Source organism: Pelophylax lessonae (assembly GCF_965119305.1).
Source record: "Pelophylax lessonae genome assembly, chromosome: 11".
In the NCBI taxonomy this organism is placed as follows: domain Eukaryota; kingdom Metazoa; phylum Chordata; class Amphibia; order Anura; family Ranidae; genus Pelophylax; species Pelophylax lessonae.
Window position 1 is genome coordinate 197,763,514 of NC_138778.1, and position 15,767 is coordinate 197,779,280.

Consider the following 15,767-nt stretch of genomic DNA (forward strand, 5'->3'; position numbering starts at 1 on the left):
TAGCACAGCTGCCTTGCAATAATGTATTTGGGTGTTCAAATCCCTGAACTACCTACAACTGTCTGTTGTTATATATGACAAGCAACGCCCCAAAAATAAAACATTGTATATGTGTGAAATTATTATATTTGTTGAGTGGGGAGCCATATTACTGTTGCTTCCTATATAGAGCCACATTACACTCTGAAAAATAGCAGTGTTTGAGCTTGCAAATCTGAGAATTTGCAAATTGATTGAACATATGCAGTGCAACCCCAGAACTCAGAATTCAACAACCCAAAAAAAGATATGTAGATATATATATAAAAAAAATTACTACATCAAGTCAACACACATAGGAAATGCTTTCAGTAATCTCAGAATGAGCACAAAGTGGCTTTTTCATTTAGACTAATGGGCCATACACACTATAAGATTTTCTGAAGATTTTTTCCTTTAGATTTACCAAAACCAGATAATATGAGGTCAAACCTAAACACTTTCAATTTGTATGCAATCTGGCAGGCCCTTGCACTACATAGAAAAGGTAAATCTGAAGGAAAAAGTCTTCAGAAAACCTTATAGTGTGTATGGCCATACATGATCCAATTTTCTTACAATTTTCTGTCCAATTTTCTTGAAATTTACCTTCAAGTATGTAGTACAAAGGCCTGCCTAATTGGATAAGTGAAAGTGTTGTTTAGCTTTGACATCACATTATGTGGTTTGTGGTTAATCTATCAGAAAATTGTACAACAAAAATTGAACATGTATGGCCATACACACTATAAGATTTTCCGTAGACTTTTTCCTTCAGATTTACCTTTTCTATGTAGTGCAAGGGCCTGCCAGATTGCATACAAATTGAAAGTGTTTAGGTTTGACCTCATATTATCTGGTTTTGGTAAATCTAAAGGAAAAAGTCTTCAGAAAATCTTAAGCCCCGTACACACGTACTGATCGTCGGCCGAACGATCGGCTGTCTTTTGTCCAGGGCTGTCCTGTCTGTTGAAAACTGCAAAAGACTGCACACGAATTTTGTCGGCCAACAACAGACGACTGCAGAAGTGATGTCATGTGATGGTTAACTTTCCCTGTGTTTTTTCTTTTCTGAGCATGCCCAGTCTTGCAAATCAGCTGATTGTCGGCCAAATTCTGTACTGACTGGCGAACAATCGGCCGTTCTGGTGTTGGCCAACAAAAATTTTAATGCCTGCACGACAGATTCTGTTCGGCCGAAAATGCGCTGTCGGCTGTCGGAAGCATCATACTAACAAGCCTACAATCGGCCGATCGGTCGTCGGCCGAATATTTACGGCCGAAGATCGGTACGTGTGTACGAGGCATTATAGTGTGTATGGCCCATTAAGCTGGCCATACATGTTCAACTTTTGTTGTACAATTTTCTGGTAGATCTACCACAAACCACATAATGTGAGGTCAAAGCTAAAAAAACACATTCACTTGTATCTAATTAGGCAGGCCTTTGTACTACATACTTGAAGGTAAATTTCAAGAAAATTGGACAGAAAATTGTAAGAAAATTGGAACATGTATGGCCAGCCTTAAGCCTCGTACACACGTACCGATTGTCAGCCGTAAATATTCGGCCGACGACCGATCGGCCGATTGTAGGCTTGTTAGTATGATGCTTCCGACAGCCGACATCGCATTTTCGGCCGAACAGAATCTGTCGTGCAGGCATTAAAATTTTTGTTGGCCAACACCAGAACGGCCGATTGTTCGCCAGTCAGTACAGAATTCGGCCGACAATCAGCAGATTTGCAAGACTGAGCATGCTCAGAAAAGAAAAAACACACGGAAAGTTAACCATCACATGACATCACTTCTGCAGTCGTCTGTTGTTGGCCGACAAAATTCGTGTGCAGTCTTTTGCAGTTTTCAACAGACAGGACAGCCCTGGACAAAAGACGGCCGATCGGTCGGCCGACGATCAGTACGTGTGTACGAGGCATTAGTCTAAATGAAAAAGCCACTTTGTGCTCATGCTGAGATTATTGAAAGCATTTCTTATGTGTGTTGACTTGTAAGAAACTTTGATCATGGATGGCCAGCCAAACACTCATTCATTAGTGAACTGGTGATTTTGGTTTAGGAACCAACAGACCCAATTAATTACTTTGCTGGGCGTTTCCTATACTGGGTGGGTGTAGTTTAACCAAGGTTATATAAAGGGATGTATGAGATCATATCATTTGGCCTGTGGAAGGGCCACAGGTCTTTATGTCCGAATTTGCTTTTGGGGTGGGGGTTTGCTGGCATGCCTAAAGATCCATATTGCAGTAAGTGTATTCTGTTGGATGAATACTTTTCATGCTCTAACTGTTTGGTATAGTTTTTGCAAAGTGTGTCTTTATGTACTCTATACATGTTTTTTTTTTATTTTCATGCCTCTGTGTAGCTGTATGTTCTACTGATTTGATGGTATTTAAATGAAAAGGCAGGCTCATGCAAACAATTAACATAAAAGTATGTTGGGTATGTTTTATGCTTAATACTAAGGTGTCTACAACTTATTTTGCTTGACTTTTGGATATTGTAAGCTCTATCGATCCATCATATGTTGTATCTTTGCACTGTAATTTGAATAAAAATTACTTGATTTGGGGGTTTTGGGGGGGGGGGGGGGCATTGCACATTTCACATGCTTGCTTGAGTGATTACTGATGTTTTATACATGTTCAATAAAACATTTGTACACAGCTCCTGGTTTTTTGTTTTCTTTTCTTCATATTTGTCTAGATGTAATTGATATCTTTTGTGTCTGTTGAATGTAATCCATTTCTTGTATTTTTTGTGTGTGTGCAATGGCAGTACAGTATGAACTTGGGTAGGGTTTCTCCATTTACTCCAGCGAAGTGTGTGTGTGTGTGTGGGGGGTGGGGTGTGTGTGTGTGGGGGGTGGGGTGTGTGTGTGTGTGGGGGGTGGGGTGTGTGTGTGTGTGTGTGTGTGTGTGTGGGGGGGGTGGTGTGTGTGTGGGGGGTGGTGTGTGTGTGTGTGTGTGTGTGGGGGGTGGTGTGTGTGTGTGTGTGTGTGTGTGTGTGGGGGGTGGTGTGTGTGTGTGTGTGGGGGGTGGTGTGTGTGTGTGGGGGGTGGTGTGTGTGTGTGTGTGGGGGGTGGTGTGTGTGTGTGTGTGTGTGTGTGTGGGGGGTGGTGTGTGTGTGTGTGGGGGGGGGGGTATGTGTGTGTGGGGTGGTGTGTGTGTGTGTGTGTGGGGGGGGGGGGTGTATGTGTGTGTGGGGTGGTGTGTGTGTGTGGGGTGGTGTGTGTGTGTGGGGTGGTGTGTGTGTGTGGGGTGGTGTGTGTGTGTGTGGGGGGGGGGTATGTGTGTGTGTGTGGGGGGGGGGTATGTGTGTGTGGGGTGGTGTGTGTGTGTGTGAAGGGGGGGTGGTGTGTGTGTGTGGGGTGGTGTGTGTGTGTGTGTGAAGGGGGGGTGGTGTGTGCGTGGGGGGTGGGGTATGTGTGTGTGGGGTGGTGTGTGTGTGTGTGAAGGGGGGGTGGTGTGTGTGTGTGGGGTGGTGTGTGTGTGTGTGTGAAGGGGGGGTGGTGTGTGCGTGGGGGGTGGGGTGTGTGTGTGTGTGTGTGGGGGGTGGTGTGTGTGGGCTAAATTGTAAGAAAAAATTAAAGTGTTTATGTATATATTTAGCTAAAAATATATAAATTAAGGAATAATACAAAATTTCCATTCAGTCGCTGTGGATGAATGTAACCAAAACATTTAATAAAAAAATCACTAAAAAGGATTACTAAATAAAAGATTGCTACAGCGCTCACTCACCTTTTTAGTTGGCTTAGGTCAGTGATGAACCTTGGCAACACAGGTGTTTTGTAACATTTCCCATGATGCTCACCTACACTGCAGAGTACATGAGCATTTTGGGAAATGTAGGGCAAAAACATCTTGGGGGGGGGGGGGGGGTTAAGGGTTACCATCACTGGCCTTGGTAAAACATTTCCAATACATTTTTGTTGTCTGTGTGCGCCATTTTTAAAATAAAGCAAAATCTCTTTACAATAAATTGCAAATGGCACATTGGCGTTCGCCCTGGACCAGAAATGACACCAAATTGGCTTGCACACATTCCAGCAAGTGGTCACAATCAAGTGGCTAATCATGGTGAGGGCCACTTTCAGCTGTGAAGAAATGGCATTCATATGCAAAGTAAGTGTGTGTGTGTGGGGGGGGGGGGGGGTCTGTGCTTGTAATCAGAGCATTGATTACCAGTGCAGACCCTTGGGGGATGCCACTAGAGCCACCAGGGATGCCCACCCATGCCACCATTGATGCCAATCAGTGCTCAGGGAACCTGTTAGTGCCCTCCTCATCAGTGCTGCCCATCATTACCATCTTTCAGTGCTGCCCACCAGTGCCAATCATTGCCCATCAGTGCCACCTATCAATGCCCATCAATGCTGCATATCAGTGCCACCTATCTATCTATCAGTGCTGCATATTAGTGTCTCATCAGTGCCTGCCAGCGCAGCCTCATCAATGCTCGTCAGTGCAACAAAAAACATATTGATTTACCAAATTTTATTACATAAACAAAAACACATTATTTTAGGGGTCAAACATTTAGGTCTTCTTTTTGCCAATAGAAAAAAAACCTTGCAGTGATCAAATACCACCAAAAGAAAGCACAATTTTTTATGAAAATACTGTCATACATTTGTGTTAGGTACAGGGTTGCATGACCGCACAATTGTCATTCAAAATGCAACAGTATAAAAAGCTGAAAATTGGCCTGGGCAGGAAGGGGTGTAACTGCCCTGTAAGGAAGTGGTTAACTATTGAAACATGGGAATAAATATTCCAGGGGTAATCATACTCAGCTCAATGGTTTAGTGGTTAGTGTTCCTGGCTATAAACACTGAGAGCATGAGTTCAAATCCCAAGTGTGCCATCACCTTCTTAAATTTTAGACAGCTATAAATAAATACTGAAACTTGGCAAATGCATAATTGCACCCTGCACATATGCATGTTTGTTTCTCGAATATACAAGGCCATTGACATGCAATTTTAGGTGATGTAGCCAATGTATTACTATGTGGCCAAAAAAAAATTATGGCACACAGGGTGTTATCATGGTTGGGCCTTGAACTCATGACCTAGCAATCTTTAGCTGTGAGCTTAGCCCACTACACCAAAGTGCTGAATACAATCAGATATGCCTGAAAGTTTCAGATGAATAAAGAATGAAGACTGCTAATTAGACAGCTGTGTAGTCTGCTATTAGAAAATCTAAAGGTTAAAACACATAAGATACATAACTATACCTTAAAATTAAAATAAACCATAATAAATGACATTGCTGTGTAATAGTGATTCAGAATAGACAAATTTCCTTTTATGAAAAACACAAAGGGAATTTGGCTAACTCCAAACTCAAATTCAGCCTAAGTTAACTCCAACTCCGAATTCATTAAAGCATCTAGTTGATGGTTTAACTCCAGCCACTTACCTAATTAGGATGCAATGAGTTTAGGCTGGAGTTATTTCTGGAGAAGTGAGCAGCTCTACTACAAACTTATACTGAATTAGGCCCATAGTTACATATACAGTCAGGTCCATAAATATTTTTGGCTCTATAAACCACCACAATGGATTTGAAATGAAACAAACAAGATGTGCTTTAACTGTAGACTTTCAGCTTTAATTTGAGGGCATTTACATCCAAAACAGGTGAAAGGTGTAGGAATTACAACAGTTTGTATATGTGCCTCCCACTTTTTAACCTCCCTGGCGGTATGATTCTTTTGGATTTTAGGTGCTGAAAGCGGTACCATTATTTTAGGTGCTGAAAGCATGTAATTCTTGTGAATGAGCAGCCCAAACCAACTGTATACATTTATTATACATATTATATATATATATGTATGTATACATATATTATATATATATTATATATATATATATATATACATATATATATATATATATATATATATATATATATATACGTATATATATATATATATATATATATATATATATATATATATATATATATATATATATATATATATATATATATATAATGTATACAGTTGGTTTGGGCTGCTCATTCACAAGAATTACGTGTATATATATATATATATATATATATATATATATATGTGATATATATATATATATATGTGTGTATATATATATATATATATATATATATATATATATATATATATAATATGTGTGTGTGTGTATATATATATATATATATGTATATGTGTATATATATATACGTATATATACTGTATATATATGTATATATATATATATATACATATATTTACATAAAAAGTTCAGTAAAACTGCAGGAAAGGGCACTGGGGGGTAATGTAATGTGATTTTATTTTATTTTGAACGATATCACTGTGTTTGGTGCATTTTACATTCGAATTTGCCGCCGGTTCCACCCCCCGGCGGACGTCACGTCGCCGGAGACGGAAGCCGGGGCTCGCAGACGATCGGGAGAGAGCTCCGCCGCCGCACACCGCTCGCAGTCTTCGCTGGATCCCGGAGAAAAGGTAAGTAAAACCTCCTCCAGCATCCAGCGATCTTCCTAGCGCTACCCCGAGTGTGACTCGGGGTTACCGCTTTTGGCACTAAAATCTTACCCCGAGTCACACTCGGGAATACCGCTAGGAAGGTTAAGGGACCAAAAGTAATGGGACAATTGGCTGCTCAGCTGTTCCATGGCCAGGTGTGTGTTATTCCCTCATTATCCCATTTACAAGGAGCAGATAAAAGGTCCAGGGTTCATTTCAAGTGTGCTATTTGCATTTGGAACCTGTTGCTGTCAACTTTCAATATGAGATCCAAAGAGCTGTCACTATCAGTGAAGCAAACCATCATTAGACTGAAAAAAACAAAACAAACCCATCAGAGAGATAGCAAAAATATTAGGTGTGGCCAAATCAACTGTTTGGAACATCCTTAAAAAGAAAGAACGCACCGTGAGCTCAGCAACAACAAAAGACTCGGAAGACCACGGAAAACAACTGTGGTGGATGACCGAAGAATTCTTTCCCTGGTGAAGAAAATAACCTTCACAACAGTTGGCCAGATCAAGAACACTCTCCAGGAGGTAGGTGTATGTGTGTCAAAGTCAACAATCAAGAGAAGACTTCACCAGAGTAAATACAGAGGGTTCACCACAAGATGTAAACCATTGGTGAGCCTCAAAAACAGGAAGGCCAGATTAGAGTTTGCCAAACAACATCTAAAAAAGCCTTCACAGTTCTGGAACAACATCCTATGGACAGATGAGACCAAGATCGACTTGTACCAGAGTGATCAGAAGAGAAGAGTATGGAGAAGGAAAGGAACTGCTCATGATCCAAAGCATACCACCTCATCAGTGAAGTATGGTGGTGGTAGTGTCATGGCGTGAGCATGTATGGCTGCCAATGGAACTGGTTCTCTTGTATTTATTGATGATGTGACTGCTGACAAAAGCAGCAGGATGAATTCTGAAGTGTTTCGAGCAATATTATCTGCTCATATTCAGCCAAATGCTTCAGAACTCATTGGATGGCGCTTCACAGTGCAGATGGACAATGACCCGAAGCATACTGCGAAAGCAACCAAAGAGTTTTTGTAAGGGAAAGAAGTGGAATGTTATGCTATGGCCAAGTCAATCACCTGACCTGAATCTGATTGAGCATGCATTTCACTTGCTGAATACAAAACTGAAGGGGAAATGCCCCAAGAACAAGCAGGAACTGAAGACAGTTGCAGTAGAGGCCTGGCAGAGCATCATCAGGGATCAAACCCAGTGTCTGGTGATGTCTATGCATTCCAGACTTCAGGCTGTAATTGACTGCAAAGGATTTGCAACTAAGTATTAAAAAGTAAAGTTTGATTTATGATTGTAAATCTGTCCCATTACTTTTGGTCCCTTAAAAAGTGGGAGGCACATATACAAACTGTTGTAATTCCTACATCGTTCAGCTGATTTGGATGTAAATACCCTCAAATTAAAGCTGAAAGTCTGCAGTTAAAGCACATCTTGTTTGTTTTATTTTAAATCTATTGTGGTGGTGTATAGAGCCAAAAAGATTAGAATTGTGTCAATGTCCCAATATTTATGGACCTGACTGTATTTACATAGTCAGGTTGAAAAAAGACAAAGGTCCATCTAGTCTAGTATACACTATGTTACCAAAAGTTTTGGGGTGCCTACCTTTACACGCACATGAACTTTAATGGCATCCAAGTCTTAGTCTGTAGGGTTCAATATGGAGTTGGGTCACCCTTTGCAGCTATAACAGCTTCAACTCTTCTGTGAAGGCTTTGCACAGGGTTTAGGAGTGTGTCTATGGGAATGTTTGACCATTCTTCCAGAAGCGCATTTGTGAGGTCAGACACTGATGTGAACGACAAGGCCTGGCTCACAGTCTCCGTTCTAATTAATCCCAAAGGTGTTCTATTGGGTTGAGGTCAGGACTGTGCAGGCCAGTGAAGTTCCTTCACCCCAAACTCGCTCATCCATATCTTTATGGACCTTGCTTTGTGCACTGGCCCAAATCATTTTGTGGAGGGGGATTATGGTATGTTTTTTGTCTTTTTTTTTCAGGGGTCGGGCTTGGCCCCTTAGTTCCAGTGAAATAAACTTTTAAGGCCTCAGCAACAATTTCATGCTCCTAATTTTGGGGGAAAAGTTTTGGGGATAGTCCCTTCATGTTCCAACATTACTGTGCTCCAGTGTAGAAAGGAAGGTCCATAAAAAAGTGCCTGACCTTACAAATGTGCTTCTGGAAGAATGGTCAAACGTTCCCATAGACACACTCCTAAACCATGTGGACAGCCTTCCCAGGAGAGTTGAAGCTGTTATAGAAATAAAAAGCACCTCAACTATGCTTCTGCCTGATCCCAGCCTGCAACTGCTCATTACTGACCTTTGGCTTGTTTTATTGTCTACGCTTCTGTTTGATCCTTACCTGTTCATCTGCTTCTGGAACCTGACTTGCTTACCTTCTGGTTGGGTGACCTGGTACTAACACGCAGCCAAATCCATCTCAACCATCAGGAGCTTTGGTGAACACTGGTTAATACCTCAGGTGCACCTCAGATGAGCCCACGTCATTAGCCAGGTTGATTTATTGTGTAGCTATCCCGCTGGTCGGTGGTAGTCCTGCTAATGCTATAGCAACTGGTCTTCAAGCCTGACCCCTGATCCTGATTTTATGGCTTAATAGTTCAGTTAAGAGCACAAGCTTTGCTGTGACACGTATCATTCACAGCATGCCCTGTATGTAAGTGTTTTAGGAAACCATTAAATTGATCATTCAACTCTAAACCTTCCTATCCTTTACAGCCACCCTGCTTTGCACATGCTCAGTTGCTCTCTATTTTTCAGCACTGTGCTAAAAATGCTGACAGCCTAAAGATTTACTGCTGCTCAGGGGCTCTTGGCTTCAACAAAATGGCAGCCTCCAGGAAGAAGAAACAGGAACAATGCTGGAGGCAATTTACAGCACACACTATTTTGGTAGCTTAATTATTAACCAATGTAAGACTGGAAGAATTTGCCCCCCTAATGACCAGGCCCTATTTTGCGATTTGGCACTTCGTTACTTTAATGGACAATTGCGCGGTCGTGGGACACTGTACCCAAATAAAATTGATGTCCTTTTTTCCCCACAAACAGAGCTTTCTTTTGGTGGTATTTGATCACCTGTGCAATTTTTTTTTTTTTTTTGCGCTATAAACAAAAAAAAGAGCGTCAATTTTGAAAAAAACAAAAACAATATTTTTCACTTTCTGCTATATAACATTCTCCAAAAAAAAAAAAAATAAAAATCAAAATTTTTTAACATTTTAGGCCAATTTGTTTTCTGCTACATATTTTTGATAAAAAAAAAAAAAAATCGCAATAAACGTATTTTGATTGGTTTGAGCAAAAGTTATCGCGTCTACAAACTACGGGAAAGATTTATGTCATTTTTTTTTTTACTAGAAATGGCGGCGATCTGCCATTTTTAGCGGGACTACGAAATTGCGGCCGACAGATCGGACCCCTAACTGACATTTTTGACACCTTTGGGGGTACCAGTGACATTACTACAGTAATCAGTGCTAAAAATATGCACTGTTACTGTAATAATGACACTGGTAGGGAAGGGGTTAACCCTATGGATGATCAATGGGTTAAATGTGAGCCTAGGGCAGTGATTCTAACTGTGGGGGGCGTGGCTTGTGAAATGACCATAGAGACCTGTGATCCTCTATAGGAGGATCACATGAGCTCTGTGATCGTTTCAGGGAGAAGAACGGTCAGCTGTCCGTCCTTCTCTCTCAGCGCCTGACCTGTGCATCGGCTTCCCCGCTGCCGAATGGGGGCGGGAGCGCGCCTCCCCCCAGCTTCCTGCGCGCGACCGACATAGGTCTACGTTGGTTTGCGCAGGAGAGCCCCCCTGCCACAGCAAAACTGTGGCGGGTGGTCGGGAAGTGGTTAATGTGGAATGTATCTTGCTTGCTAAAGAACATTATTTTTTTATCAAGTTGTTATGGTTAAAGTTCTGCTGTAAGGCTACGATCACATGTTAGCGTAGTGGATCGCGGGCAGAATTACCGCAATTCTGCCCGGGATCCGGAAATCATTGCAAATGGGGGGACGCCTGTGCGTTGCCTGTGATTTGCAATGGCACCCCAAACGCTGTGCGATGTTGCCGCGATTTCCGCCTGCCGAATCGCGGTAACATCGCGCAAACAAAATTGCAGGTCACATGACGTCCAAAAAAGGTGCAAGAGCTTCTTCGGGGCGTCATGCGACCCGCAATTTTGTTTGCGCGATGTTACCGCGATTCGGCAGGCGGAAATCGCGGCAACATCGCACAGCGTTTGGGATGCCATTGCAAATCAACGGCAACGCACAGGCGTCCCGCGATTTGCAATGATTTCCGGATCGCGGGCAGAATCGCTGTGATTCTGCCCATGATCCACTACGCCAACATGTGAACGTAGCCTTAATAAATGAGTTTTGTTGTGCTTTAAAATAGATGTACACCCTAACTTGATTTTGTTTAATTTGCTAAAGCATTGTCAGTTGATGGAATGCACAACTAAATCAAAGTATTGGAATTTGACCACAACTGAGAGTTTGCTCTCCAGTCTGTGAAATGCTTGAACAATACAAGCATCTTATATGTGTACATCGAGGTTTAAAATAACACAACTGTATGTAAACTATGCACAGCGTTCCTACAGGTAGCGATTTCACTACATAACCTTTTACATCTGAATATGGCAATTAGATATAGTTTCAATTTACATATATATACATTAGACCACCTGTGTAAGGAACACTTGAGTCTAGTTACACCTCTGTGTGGGATAAATATCGTATTGTTACAACGAGTCCCCACTTATGCCTACTTGTTTCTAAAGCAAATAGCATGAATGCAGCACGCTGCGTTTTTTTTTTTTTTTCTTCTGCTTAAAAGAAAGAAAATGCAGAGGTGGTTCTAATTAATCTTAGCAGAGTTATACAATATGTAATCGTTCTCTCAAGTTGTCTTGAGAGGCAGCAGACATATAAAGAAAAGGTAAGATTGAGTATATGGGTAGGAGGAAGAGACACCACAGTAAAGAGATTGATTTCCCTTTATACAACTTTATCCAAACCTTAGAGCGTATCTAAAAAAAAAAAAAAAAATCTAATATGTTACAGTTTACTGTTCCGTAGCTGCGGTACCTTCATCCAGGGCCGCTGATAGGGGGGGACCACCAGCCCTCTTGTAGGGGGCCCGAGCACACAGGGGGGCCCACACAGACAGGGGGATTAGTGATGGACAACAAATACAGAAATCTTCCTCCAGCACCTGAATCTGATCTGTCCCTCTCCCTGCTATCAGCTTTTATCTGTTGAGAAAGAGACAGTCGTCCCTCACTAATCCCCCTCCCTTGTGTGGGCCCCCCTCCCAGCACTTATCTCTGCTCAGGAGTTTATTTGTAAATTGTAACTTTGTTTCTCTCTCTCTGTCTCTCTGATCACTGAGCTCCAACTGCCCAGCCTGTATATTTTTCTCATCTCATCTTCTTTTTTTTTTTAGATTTAGCAGGAGTTATGCGAGTTATGTTATATTTGTGTCTGATAATAGTAATTTTGTTGTAATTTTAGCTAAATATATCTTTAATATTTTCTTGGGGGGCCCTGCCAGGTAGTCTGTACGGGGCCCCGCGATTTCTTACAGCAGCCCTGCCTTCATTAGGTGTCTTTTTTCAGCCTTTGTTTTCACCTGGTAATCCTGCGAATAACGCACTTCCTGTCCCCAATCAGCTACGCTCATTTCTCCACTGTATCCATGAATGGTTGTCTGCCAAACCAAACTTTAAACATGTCTGCCTTTGTTTATCGCCATATAGTTGGTGGATTGATGGGATTAGTACTTTGCACAAGAAAGATAAAGATGTTTGTGCTTACGTGTATGCCTAGCAAGACCTACAGCTATTTTCGGTACTTGCTTAAAGCGGAGTTCCACCCAAAAGTGGAACTTCCGCTTTAAATAGTCCTAGCCCCCTGACATGCCACATTTGGCATGTCATTTTTGGGGGGGGGGGGGGGAGCGGGTACCTAGTTTTGACATTTACCCGCTCCCACTTCCGCTCGGAGCGACGCGGCGCCCTGAGCGGAAGTTCTCCTCTCTCCCTCCCTCCATGCAATCTTCTGGGACATGTCAGAGGTCCCAGAAGATTGCCGGCCAATCACGGCGCATAGCGCAACTCGCGCATGCGCAGTGCGTACCCGGGTGTGAAGCCGCAAACTGTCACAGCCGGATGCCCACATCAGTGATGCCGGCGCCGCAGATAAGAGAGGGAGAAGACGGCGCATCGCTGGACCGTTGGACAGGTGAGTGTGCGGCTAGGCTGGAACTCTGCTTTAACTGCTTTACGACCGCCCGCCGCACCGTAGATGTACTGTTGCATGCAGCCGCTCCCAGGCGAATCGCCATACATGTACGGCACTCGCTCTCATGAGGCTAGGGGGCGAGGGCGCGCCACCAGGGTGTGCTCCCGCTCCCCGCTCGTCAGCGGGGAAGCCGATGCAGCGAGCAGGCAGCTCCGATTGCCACCTGACACCCGCGGTCGTTCCCCGCAGAGAGAGAAGAATGGTCAGCTATTGTAAACACAGCTGACCTTTCTTCTGCCTGGAATTATCATAGAGCCCCTGTGATCCTTTTATATAGGATCACATGTCTCTATGGTCATTTCAGAAGCCACACCCCCCACAGTTAGACTCACTCCCCTAGGCTCACATTTAACACCTTGATCACCCATAATGTTAACCCCTTCCCTGCCAGTGCCATAAGTACAGTAACAGTGCATATTTTTAGCACACTGATTACTGTAGTAATGTCACTGGTCCCCCCAAAAGTGTCAAAATTGTCAGTCAGGGGTCCGATCTGTCCTCCGCAAAAAAATCGCAGATTGCCGCCATTACTAGTAAAAAAAAAAAAATAAAAATGACATAAATCTTTCCCGTAGTTAGTAGACGCGATAACTTTTGCACAAACCAATCAAAATGCGCTTATTGTGATTTTTTTTTTTAACAAAAATATGTAGCAGAAAGCAAATTGGCCTAAAATGTTAAAAAATTTAGATTTTTACATTTTTTTTTTTTTTTGAGAATGTCATATAGCAGAATGTGAAAAACATTGTTTTTTTTTTTTTTTTTCAAAATTGTCGCTATTTTTTTGTTTATAGCGCAAAATGTAAAAATTGCACAGGTAATCAAATACCACCAAAAGAAAACTCTATTTGTGGGGAAAATTTTTTTTTATTTGGGCACAGCGTCGCACAACCGCACAATTTGTCCATTAAAGTAACGCAGTGCCGAAGCGCAAAATTGGGCCTGGTCAGGAATGGGGCAAATTCCTTCTAAGTGGTTAAAATGTTCCAGGCCTGAAAATTGAAAACAAATGCAGCCACCACATCTAAGGATTGCTAAGGTTCAATATATTACATTACATTTTTGCTATTGGAATTAGTTATATTGTAATGTGGTATATTGTATTCATTTTTGGACATCTCATCTAAAAAAAGGTTCAACACAATTAAGGCAGTCCAGAAAGGTGGCAATTTAGAGTTTTCTACCAAAATGTTGGGTAGGCAGTAAAGTAGACTATCAGGAGGTTAATTAAGGTTAACCTCATGGCCAGAAATATACAGTACTTTGCAAAAGATGTAGGCAGGTATGAAAAAAAGTTGTACATTAAGAATGCTTTTAGAAATAGAAGTGTTAATGGTTTATATTTTATCAATTAACAAAATGGAACATAAAAGTATGTTCACTAAGGGCTGGAGATCGCTACACTGAAGCTTGGTGGCGGTTCCTTGCAAGTTTAGGGCTGCATTTCTGCAAATAGAATTGGAGATTTGGTTGGGATCAATGGTGTCCCCAATGCTAAGAAATACAGGCAGATACTTATCCATCGTGCCATACCATCAGGGAATTGTGTGATTGGACCCAATGTTTTTCTACAGCAGGACAACAATCCCAAACATACAGCCAATGTCATTAAGAACTATCTTCAGTGTAAAGAAGAACACAGAGCACTGGAAGTGATGGTTTTGCCCCCACAAAGCCCTGACCTCAACATTATGGAGTCTGTCTGCATTCTCTATATAAGGTCTCCCACAGTACACAGAACATGGAAATGTAATAGTTTTAGTAAATATAAACTGCTCAATACTTTTTCTCATAAGCAGTATATTGCAGTCATGGGACTTCTATCGGTGTCTGGTTAAAGCTTGTAGGAGGAGTTTTAATTCTCTCCTGATTGTCCTATGAGGCTGCAGGACCCCTGACCCCCTCTGTCTGGAAAGTGCTGATTGGCCCTGTGCCGATCACATGTACTCTTCCAAGAAAAAAAAAACTCTCTAGCAATACACACCAAACTGAACATGGCAGAGTGCTACCAAGGCTCTGTTCTATCAGGAGATGGATTGGGGACTGCAGAAGAAGGGGAGGATGAGATAACACAGGATCAAACAGCCTTTTTACACAGTGCTGAGGATTAACCCCTTAGGTTTCACAGTGAGTATGACAAGCATGCTCCAAAACAATATTGCAATGTATAACACCTTGCTCCTGCGCTCAGAACCCGAGCTCCCCCGCCACTCTTTCCACGGGATTCAAGTTTGGCATCTCAAATGGCTAAGGCCTTGCTGCCCTATAGGACCGGGGTAGTCCAACAAGTACAGCCAACAAAAAAACAAAGAAAGGGCGCACCGGCCCAGTGGCTCTGAGACAGAGCCATGGCCCAGTGGCTCTGAGGAAGAAGCGAAGCCTCGAAAACGCGTCAGCCGTCATCCATTAAAGACAGTGGAGATTTACCTTGACTGCTCCTGATGTTTGGATTTGATATGCTGGTTTATACCATTGATACCATTGTTTGTGAGTAGTCATTTTTACTTTTTATCAATAAAGTCTATGTAGCACCCTACAGATAGGTGCTAGGTAAAAGTATAGTGATCCTTGGCTGCCTAACAGCAGGGCCATGGTTTCAGCTGGCTGTCATGTCTCCCAGGTGTGTCTGCTGAGAGGGGAGTCTCCCCACTGGCTCCATGAGAAGATTCTCATTGGGCAGTGGAGGAAACCCAATCAGAGACACACTCAGGCCTGTATCCACCCCAGAAGGCAGATTCTGCCGCCGAGGATTCTGGGAGTGGGTATAGGTTTTGAGGGAACGCATGACGCAGCGTCTTTGACGGGAATCAGAGTCCCAGGAGGGAGAGTACAGCTGTCTCTCCTCCTGTC

The 15,767-nt window shown here is 42.5% G+C and overlaps 1 long non-coding RNA gene across 1 annotated transcript in view; it reads left to right on the top strand.

The window, feature by feature from the left end:
* The window catches only part of LOC309566448, a 464,685-nt gene that overhangs the window by 431,100 nt on the left and 17,818 nt on the right, over nt 1-15,767 (top strand). The window lies entirely within an intron of this gene.